Consider the following 11226-nt stretch of genomic DNA (forward strand, 5'->3'; position numbering starts at 1 on the left):
TTGATAATAAGTCTGGGATGTCAGCCCCCCAACTTGATTCTAATTCATGTTCATGGCTGTCTTAGTTATTCTTGTCCTTCACATTTCTGCTTTCATCATAGAATTAGCCTTTGAATTCCCACTAATGGAAAAACCTGTTGGCATTTTGGTTGGAATTTTACTGAACCTATAGTTCCATTCGAGGAGAATAAAAATTGTCAAAGTAATGTATTTTAAAATTCATGAATATAATATAATTACCAATTATTTAAGGCATTGAAAAAACATCTCTCTAGAATGTTTTACAGTTTTCTATGTAAATATTATGCCCATCTTACATTTGATATTTTTTATGCTTTTAAAAATATCATTTTTTGGGCCAGGCACAGTGGCTTATGCCTGTAATCCCAGCACTTTGGGAGGCCAAGGCAGGTGGATCATGAGGTCAGGAGTTCAAGACCAGCCTGGCCAATATGGCAAAACCCTGTCTCTACTGAAAATACAAAAATTAGCCAGGTTTGATGGCACATGCCTATAATCCCAGCTCCTCTGGAGGCTGAGGCAGGAGAATTGCTTGAACCTGGGAGGTGGAGGTTGCGATGAGTTGAGATTATGCCACTACCCTCTAGCCTGGGTGACAGGGCAAGACTCCATCTCAAGAACAAACAAACAAAAAAATCTTTTTTTTTTTCATTGTCTAATTTTTTATTGATGGTACATGGAATTACAACCAATTTTGGCATATTGGCATTACAATCCGTGGCCCTGCCAAACATTATTAACTCTAACAGCTTATCTATAGATTATCCTAGATTCTTGACACCCTCAACTATGTTATTTTAAAATAATTATAGTTTCATTTTCTTCTTCTTTCTAATCCTTACAACTTTTATTTCTTTTTCTTGCCTTATTGCACTGGCTTGCATCTCCAGTGCAATGTTGCCTTGAATTGATGACAGTAGACATTGTTGCTTCATTCTCATTCTAAGATGAAAGGCTTTCAATATTTCAGCTTTTACTGTGATGTTTGCTCCAGACTTTATTTATTTACTTTTATTATTTTTAGTTTTTTGAGATGGAGTTTCACTCTTGTTGCCCAGGCTGGAGTGCAATGGTGCAATCTTGGCTCACCGCAACCTCTGCCTCCTGGGTTCAAGCAGTTCTCTTGCCTCAGCCTCCTAAGTAGCTGAGATTACAGGCATGCACCACCAGGCCCGGCTAGTTTTGTATTTTTAGCAGATACTGAGTTTCTCCATGTTGGTCAGGCTGGTCTCAAACTCCTGACCTCAGATGATCTGACTGCCTCAGCCTCCCAAAGTGCTAGAATTACAGGCATGAGCCACTGCACCCAGCCCTGTTTGTTTATTAAAGATAAGACTAAGGAAATTGCCGGGCGCGGTGGCTCAAGCCTGTAATCCCAGCACTTTGGGAGGCCGAGACGGGCGGATCACGAGGTCAGGAGATCGAGACCATCCTGGCTAACACGGTGAAACCCCGTCTCTACTAAAAAATACAAAAAACTAGTTGGGCGAGATGGCGGGCGCCTGTAGTCCCAGCTCCTCGGGAGGCTGAGGCAGGAGAATGGCGTAAACCCGGGAGGCGGAGCTTGCAGTGAGCTAAGATCCGGCCACCGCACTCCAGTCCGGCACTCCAGCCCGGGCGACAGAGTGAGACTCCGTCTCAAAAAATAAAAAAAATAAAAAAAATTAAAAAAAAAGACTAAGGAAATTTTTTCTATGCTTAGTTTGCTTCTTTCTTTTCTTCTCTTTTTATTTTATTTTATTTCATTTTCTTATTTTTATTTTTTGCCCTTATTGCCCAGGCTGGAGTGCAGTGGTACGATTTCAGTTCACTGAAACCTCTGCCTCCTGGGTTCAAGCGATTCTCTTGCCTCAGCCTCCCGAGTAGCTGGGATTAGAGGTGTGCACAACCAAGCCTGGCTAATTTTTGTATTTTTAGTAGAGATGAGGTTTCACCATGTTGGCCAGGTTGCTCTTGAACTCCTGACCTCAGATGATCCACCCACTTCGGCCTCCCAAAGTGCTGGGATTACAGGCATGAGCCTCAGCCTCCCGAGTAGCTAGGACTACTGGCATGCGCCACCATGCCCAGCAAATTTTTGTACTTTTAGTAGAGACGGGGTTTCATCATGTTGTCCAGGATGGTCTCGAACTCCTGATCTCAGGTGATCTGCCCACCTTGGTCTCCCAAAGTGCTGAGATTACAGGCAGGAACCACCATGCCCGGCTGGTTCTCAAACTTGGCTGTGTATCAGAATCACCTGGGGGGTTGTTGTAACAGATTGCGAGGCCCACCCCACTTTCCGATTCGTTTCCAACAAGGCAGGTGATGCTGATACTGCTGGTCCAGGAACCACACTTTACGAACCACTATTTTACGTGAGGAAATATATTTCTAATGCAATAAAAAAGGAGCCTGTAAATGTTTTCATGCATGTGTGCTGTTTCTGGGCCTCTGATTCGAGGAGCTCCATGGAAGAGGGCTGTGCCCCCATCTGTGCCTCCTCCAGCAGCTTCTGTGCTTCCAAGTCTGGACACAGGGTGGTGCCATGTGCCCACAGGTGTCCACCAGACCTTCCAGGTGGTTCTACAGGCCAAGGTGGCTTTGCAGCTTTGTGAGAGAGGTGTGCATGGTGGTTGGTCTTCCTCCCGCCTTCCAGGGGCATTAGGGGTATGTCCAGGGCAAGCTTGACAGACATGTGCTGAGTGGCTGAAGAGGGTGAGCGTGAAGATTTAGGTAACAGGACTACTTTTGTCCATCCACAGCCTTGAGCACACCTTCTGATGCTGCCCCTGTCCAGGATGGGCCAGGATGAGCTGGGATGGGCCAGGGTGGGCCGGGATGAGCCGGGATGAGCCAGGATGGGCCGGGATGGGCCAGGATGGGTCTGGAAGACCCTGAGCCTGGAACTCTGAATGCTCTCCAAGTCTCAGTTTCCCAGCTGTTACATGGGGCCTTAATCTCCATCCATCCTGCATCCCCACTTGGCACCTTCTCTTTCTCTCTGGGTCACATCATTTTCCTTCTATTAAAGGGCAGACCTGGGGGTGGGGGAAGAGGGTCTAGGCCTCAGGGTGATGACAGGAGAGGCCATTTCGGGCAGCCTTGCTGTGGGTGGGGGCCTCAGGATCTTTAACCATAGGGTTTGGTTTGAACAAGTGGCTCAAACTGGGGACTAAAAACGAGGCTAGGATAAAGACCAAAGCTCACTGCTGCAGGTGGGGCCCCACAAGCAGAAGCTGTGTGAGTGTGAAGTGAGGACAGGTTTGTGCTTGGAAAGGTCAGAAAGGTCGGAAGACCGGTGAGGGGGCAGATGGGAAGAGGTTGAAGGCCGTGGCCGGCGTGGCCATCTGGGCTTGAGGGAGGCCTGCAAAAGCTCCCCGTGGAGGGCAGTGTCTCCTCCTGGCATCGCTGCTCCCACCCCTGCCAGCTCCCTCCTCTCGGCCTTCATCAGGGGCATCACCCACCTAAGGCTGGGCTGGCTGGGGGCTTGTTTGGAAGCCTAATGTCCTGCAGCACAGTGGGCTTCTCCACTGCCCACCCACACACACCACCTACACTCCCCACTCCAATTAAGCCCAAAAAGGGCAGAGGTGGAGGCCTCCCTCAGGGGCAAGCCTGGGTGGTGGTGCGGCTAGTTCTTATCTGTAAAAGACAAAGCACCATAGGCTGGGAGAGTGATCCTTTGAACAAGCCCTCAGGTCCACAGCCTTATCCAGAACTGGACCCCAAAGCTATAATTAAAGGTTCAGGCGGAAGGGATTATTACAGAGGAGGGGCAGAGCCCCCCACGGCCTGAGGCTGGTATCGGGAGCCCAGCACTGCTGAAGATAACATTCAGGACACCCTCCTTCCTCTGGCCTCACAGGACTTGGCTCCTGCTTGAGAAACCAAGTCAGATGAAGACTGGCCAGGGACCTGGAAGGTCGGGTGGAAAGCCTAGAAAGTAGTCTCACATTTAGGACAAATGTGGTTTCTGGGGAAGAACAAAAGTAAAATCATGTTCCTAGTGAAATTTGCTCATATCACCAATTTACCATTTCAAAACAAATGGATAGGGGCGTGATTGTCTATAGTGAGGGTGATGACCACAGCCAAGCCCGGAGGTACAGACAATGACCATGGATAAATCTGGGGGCCTAGGTGGGGTCAGATGTCCAACTACTTCTACTGGCTCCTGGGCTTGGACTCAGCTGTGGCCTTTATCATGGTCAATGACAACACTGTGGGTCATTCTGATGGAGAAGTGTAATGCCCACACTTGTCTCTCATGTCTGAGTCGGCTTTGTATCCTCCAAATCTAGCCCAGTTCCCAGCATATAATGGAAACTCCATCCATCCTTATAACAACTCCTCCAATAATCCATTCACCCACCACCCATCTGTCCACCCATCCACCCACTCATCCATCCATCCACCCATCCACTCATCCACCCATTCACTCATCCATCCACTCACCCACCCATGTGTCCATCCATCCATCCATTCATCCATGCATCTATACATCCACTTATCCACTCATCTATCCATCCGTCCATCCACATCCATCCATCCATCCATCCACCCATCCACTCCTCCACCACCCCACTCCATCCATCCATCCATCTATCCATCCACCCCTATCCATCCATCCAGCCACCTAACTATCTATACATTCATTCCATCCATCCATCCATCCATCCATGCATCCATTATCTATCCACTCACTCATCTGTCCGTCCATCTACTCACCCATCCATCCATTCATCCACCCACCTATCCATACACTTATCCATCCATCCACCTAACTATCTGTCCATTCATCCATCCATCCATCCATTCATCCATCCTTCCATGCATCCATCATCCATCTACTCACTCATCTTTCTGTCCATCCACTCACCCATCCACCCATCCATTCACCCATCCACCCATCCAATCATCCATCTACCTATCCATACACTCATCAAATGCCCACCCCTGTATCTGTTGCGTTCCATCCCATCCAAGTGGTCATCATCCATCCACTCACTCATCTGTCGTCCATCCACTCACTCATCTACCCATCCATTCATCCATCCACCCATCCATATATCCATATGCCCATCTGGCCATCCATCCATGCAACATTGACTAAAAAATCTGCTAAACCAGACACTGCTCCAGGCTCCAAAGATTCGGTGGTGAACACAACAGAGTCTCTGCCCTCACGGGACTTATATTCCAGCTTCAAAAGCAGACAGTAAACAAGATATATCTGAGGAGATGTCATTTGAGCAAAGCCTAAATGATCTAAAGAAACAAGTAAAAACATGAGGGAAAGGCTGTCCAGACAAAGGCACCAGTGACGGGTGGGAGTGCGCTGTGTCTGGGATGTGTTTGGATTATAATCCTGAAAGACACACTCCTGAGTCTTGAAATCCTGAAAGATCAAAACCCCTAAAGTGTAAAATCTCTAATATTTAAAATTCCAAAAATCACAATCACAGGAATCACAGAAATTTTTAAAAAGCAGCGCCACCTAGAAAATGAATTTGAATGTATTCTCCAAGGAAAGCCATGTCCTAAAAGAAAAAAAAAGAAAAAAAAAGCAGCTATTCATTGTGATGCAAGACTTCAGACTATAGTTAATGGGGTCATGGAAGCTTGCCAGCTCTTACAGAATAGCTCTGCATAGTTGCCCATAATCTACTCCTGCAATATGACTTATGTAGAAAATTCAACATATGGCCTTTTCAAATTGAATTTTCTGTATAGTTTTTTTTTTTTTTTGCTTTTTTCATCATCATAAATTGTCAGCATTTTTTTTTACAGTTCACGGTGCTGATTTTATCCTTGCATCATTTCAATACTGAAGATGTAAATTGTTTTAGTGACTCATACAGTGTTCTGTTTTAGGCATTTTTTGCAAAACTGACTCCACAAAAGTGCATTACCACAATGTTGACTCTGTGTGTACATAAAAATGGGAAATTTCCTCAATAAATGAAGAGATGTCCTTTTTGTACATCTGCATTTGTGAAAAATTTCTCTAGACCTCGTTTTTTTGGCAACTGCATATGTGGGGGTGATCTGTTGCGATTCTTGATTGAGCACGTCAGAAGACGTAGGTTGTTCATCCTGCCTTTTCAGAAGACTGCAGTTATGAAGCTGGGCGCACGCAATTCCCACCTAAGTGATATGTGTTCACGCAGTTCACGTATTTCCTCTGTCAACATATTTCTTTTTTTTTTTTTTTGAGACGGAATCTCGCTCTGTCGCCCGGACTGGAGTGCAGTGGCACCATCTCGACTCACTGCAGCCTCCGCCTCCCGGATTCACACCATTCTCCTGCCTCAGTCTCCTGAGTAGCTGGGATTACAGGTGCCTGCCACTACAACCGGCTAATTTTTTTGTATTTTTGGTAGAGATGGGGTTTCACCGTGTTCGCCAGGATGGTCTCGATCTCCTGACCTCATGATTCGCCCGCCTCGGCCTCTGGAAGTGCTGGGATTACGGGCGTGAGCCACTGCGCCCGGCCTTAACATATTTCTTTACAAATACAGTTCATCTGCGCGTAACTGTCGTTGGTATGACTGTTTACACTTGCAGAAACATGGATGTTATTATTGTCTATTTTATTGTGTAAAGTGGCCTATGATGTGTTCTGTCATGTTTTTATGTTTCTCAAATAAATCCCCTTTAAAAATGTAAATAAATGGCCGGGCGTGGTGGCTCATGCCTGTAATCCCAGTACTTTGGGAGGCTGAGGCAGGCAGATCACCTGAGTTCGGCAGTTTGAGACCAGCCTAACCAATATGGAGAAACCCTGTGTCTACTAAAAATACAAAATTAGCCGGGTATGGTGGCACATGCCTGTAATCCCAGCTACTCAGAGGGCTGAGGCAGGAGAATTGTTTGAACCCAGGAGGCAGAAGTTGCAGTGAGCCGAGATGGTGCCGTTGTACTCCAGCCTGGGCAACAAGAGCAAAACTCCATCTCAAAAAGAAAAGAAAGAAAGAGATACATAAATATCCTTCAAAGGGTGCAGGCCGGGCGTGGTGGCTCAAGCCTGTGAGAAATCCTAGCACTTTGGGAGGCCGAGGCCAGTTGGATCGAGGATCCAGGAGGTCAGACCATCCTGGCCTAGCACAGTGAAACCCCATCTCTACTAAAAAAATACAAAAAACTAGCCCGGTGACGTGGCTGGCGCCTGTAGTCCAACTACTCCCGGAGGCTGAGGCAGGAGAATGGCGTAAACCCGGGAGGCGGGCTTGCAGTGAGCTGAGATCGACCACTGCGCCTCCAGCCTGAGGCGACAGAGCCAGACCGTCTCAAAAATTTTAATTTTTCAAATTGCATATTTTCAGAATTTTGATTTTTTGGGATTTCAGCATTCGGGATTGTCTCTCTGGGCTGTGATCAGCTCATGTCTGGGATGAGGCAGGAGCCTTGCTGGGGTGCAGGGAGATCACATGAGGGGTAGGAGCAGGACCAGCACGGCAGGCGATGGTCAGAGCACTCAGGCCTTGGTGGTGAGTGAAGCCTGTTGGAGGATACTGAGCAGCGGCAGCAACAAGACCGGATTGTTCTAGAAGATTGGGCTGCTGTGTGGAGGACATGTTTGAGGCTGGACTTAGGGAGGGTGGGGAGTCAGTGGGCTCGATGTGCACGTGAGTGCCTGAGGGAAATGGAGGCTCACACTAAGACATTTGGCCTGAGCAGCTGAGAGGGGCTGCAGAAGGTTGAAGGGGGCACCACAGGGCCTTGGGAACTTGACCATGAGGTGGGTGTAAAGGCTAATGGTCAACAGATCCCAGCGATTGTGACTGACAAGGAATCGCTGGGCTGTCAGGCCATCTGGACCAAATGAGGTCTGGAGAGGGTGGGTGGAAAGACCGAGAGGGGTCTGGGGCCATGAGGTCAGGCAAGGCCTGGACGGGGTGAAAAAAACCAGGAGCTCAGAGACCAGCAACCAAAGAGAAAAAGTCTGGAGAAGATGCCAGAGAACTGTCCTTTGCATGTGGTGGAAGGGAGGCCTCGGGGGCACAGGGCACAGGCTGCCTGGGGCAGTGCGCGCAGGCTGTCCCAGGGGTTGGGGGTGGGAGTTTGCACTGAGGGAAGGTGTGGGTGAAACTGTCTCCCAGAGAGCAGGAAAACAATGTTATTAGTAAGTGTTTGCTGCGGGAAGGAATGAACCACTCATTATCTGCAGAAGAGGCTACGAGACTGGGCCAGGGCCCAACTAACCCAGCACATGTGTCCCTGGCGCCTTGACCTACCTGTGGGCCCCAAGGGAAGGAACCTGGGGTCAGACAGAACCCCCTGCCCACAGCCAGCACTCAGAAACTGCTGAACTCCTTCCCACCAGGTAGCGCGGCATTCTCAGGAACAGAGGCTGCCTCCTCAGACATCATGAGGTGAGCTGAGTGCAGCTGAGCTGCCAACTCTAGGTCACTCTGTGGTAACGCATCACTTAAGAACGTTCAGCAGCTCACCCAGGAATCCCAAAATTTGAGAATCTGAAAACAGTTCCACATAGTACTGCATGGCTGGCACCTCAGATATTTAGGGCTTACTTCAAAAGTATGTCACTTTCCCCTCAGCATTCTTTTTTTTTTTTTTTTTTTTGGGATGAGGAGTCTGGCTCTGTCGCCAGGCTGGAGATGCAGTGAGGGTGTGATCTCCAGCTCACTGCAAATCGCCTCTCAGGTTCAAGTGATTCTCCTGCCTCAGCCTCCCGGCTTAAACAAGGACACAGGCGTGAGCCACTGTGCTTGACTGAATTTTTTTATTATTTTAGTAGAGATGGGGTTTCACCATTAGCCAGGATCTCAATCTTCTGACCCTCGTGATCCAGCACAGGCCTCAGGTGCTGGGATTACAGGCCTGAGCCACCGCTTGACCCCACTTGCATTCTCAAATCTGACTTCCTGGCCCTGCTCCTTTATTGGAGGTCATTTTTTCACATTTTTCTTTTGAGGCGGTCTTGCTCTGTCGCCCAGGCTGGAGAGTGCAGTGAGTGCGATCTCGGCTCACTGCAAGCTCCACCTCCCGGAGTTCCAGCCCGCCTCCCAGCCTCCGGTAGCTGGGACTACAGAGCCCGCCACCCGCGCCAGTAGTTTTTGTATTTTAGTAGAGATGGGGTTTCACCATGTTGGGATGGTCTCGATCTCCTGACCTGTGATCCACCAGCTTCAGGCCTCCCAAAGTGCTGGGATTACAGGCTTGAGTACAGCCCGGCCCACATTTTTCACTGCTTTTTTTTGAGGCCGGAGTCTCGCTCTGCCCTTGAGCTGGAGTGCAGTGTGATCTCAGCTCACTGCAGCTCCGCCTCCAGGAGTTCACGCCATTCTCCTCAGCCTCAGTAGCTGGGACTACGAGCAGCCACCTCGCCCGGCTAATTTTTGTATTTTTAGTAGAGGCTGAGGGGTTTCACAGTGTTAAGCCAGGATAGTCTTGATCTCCTGACCTCGTGATCCACCTGCCTCGGCCTAAACATTTTTCAAGAAATGAAAGCCCTTTCCAGAGGGGTCACAGCTCCCCCACACTGCGACTGCTTTACTTGAAGTCACATCAGGGAGTGCCAGGCTGGGGCTACTGGTCTGAGGCTGGTCCTCTCCCAGTTCCAAGCAGGCGTCCTTTCTGCCAAGCCCTGTGACAGGAGGGGACGGCTGCAGCTCCCCCTTCAGCTATAAAAAGCCCCAACACCCAAGCAAGCCGAGGATATGCCGAGAGGACACGCCAGGGAAACCCAGCTGGGACTCAGGAAGAACCTTGACGCCAGAACCATTCTGAGGCTGCCCGCTGCCCTCAGGCTGCTCCAAGCCCCGCTGAGGCGTTGGACAGTTCCGAAGGCCCACATCTCTCCAAGCCGGCCAAAACACCCACCTCTCCCCCGGTAAGTGACCTCCAAGGTAGCAGCAAGCAGTCTTGAGAACTCAGCCCATTCCCTGGGTTTTGGGGTGACACAGAAGTCCAGGATGGAAAAAGGGAGAGGTGACCATGGCCCTGGGCCTCAGCCATGACTATGACAGTGTCTGAACGCCAGGAAAGGGGTCTCTGCAGCCATCAGCTGCAGACCAGGCTTCCAAATGGGCAGCAGAGTCAACAGCGGGGAGGGGCTCCCAGTTCTGAGGCTCTGCTCACCTGGCCAGAGATGGGTGCTAGGCTGAGCTCGGAGGCTTGGTGGATCCATTAACTTCATCCCCTTAAACAGGAAGAGGAGGGCTGCTTTGAGGGTCAGATGAGAGCACAGGTGAAAACTAAAACCGAAGTTAACCATTTCCACTCTTGGAGTACGAATGTCTCTGTTTTCAGCAGAAATAAACCAAGGTCAAGAAAGTCATTTGCCCAAGGTCATACAGCTAAGACCTGAACCTAGACTGAGGTCCTCATTCTAGGCCAGATTTGCTCTTAAACCTCTGGGGCTAAAGTCAAAAGTAAGAACTGGTCTCCAACCTGGCATCTGATTCAGCTTCAGGAAATGGGGGAGGACTGGGCCCAGGCTGATTCGGGAGGAAACTGAGGGTGAAATTTGGCTGGTGCCTCAGAACCTGGCCACTGGAGAACACAGGGCTCCAGATAGGGTCTCCTTTTGCACACGCAGAGCACGGGGAATCTGACCTCTTCTCAGCCCTCTGAACAGGACTGCCATTGAGAGAAAGGGCCCTGTGCTTGTTTGCCTGCGACTTAAAATGTTGGTTGTTTCTGCTGTTCTGTACACACTCTGACATGCACAGCCACAGGTAACCAGGAGCGTGCACATCATGTCTGAGACTGGTCTGCCCAGCGAGGGCCAGAGGCTGCCAGATGTGTTGACGACAGTGGTTACTCACTGCTCACACTACACAGAGGTTTGAAGGCAGATGGCGATAACATGGCTAGGGGAGGGGGGCCGGGGCAGTCTGTCTCCCAAATCCCAAACTGTGGGACCTGAGGGACAGAGGGCAGGCAGGCAACCTCCCTTATTGGCCCAGGCCTGACTCCCCTACCAGCTTAGTGGGCTCGTGGGTACTTTCCTCCATCAGGAGCAGGCCATGGGGCTCTCACTCATATTCATCAGCTTCCTGGTTCCTGGAGGCTGGATCTCACCCGCCTGGAGAGCTACAAGAGCTCCATGCTGTCACTGCAGGCACAGGACTGAAAGATCGCATTAAACCGTCTTTCCACCTAACGTTCACTTTGTGATTCTCTGTGTACGTGCACCTCCACTCCCAGACGACGAACCTCAAGGTGGTTTCCTTTACACGCCCAGTCCCAGAGATG

General features: G+C 49.7%; 1 pseudogene; it reads left to right on the plus strand.

Annotated features, from left to right (window-relative positions):
* The first annotated feature begins 9686 nt into the window (after window positions 1-9686).
* LOC100998669 lies at window positions 9687-11104 on the plus strand (annotated as a pseudogene).
* Window positions 11105-11226: the final 122 nt, after the last annotated feature.

Source organism: Papio anubis, unplaced genomic scaffold (assembly GCF_008728515.1).
Source record: "Papio anubis isolate 15944 unplaced genomic scaffold, Panubis1.0 scaffold376, whole genome shotgun sequence".
NCBI classification, from domain to species: Eukaryota; Metazoa; Chordata; class Mammalia; order Primates; family Cercopithecidae; genus Papio; species Papio anubis.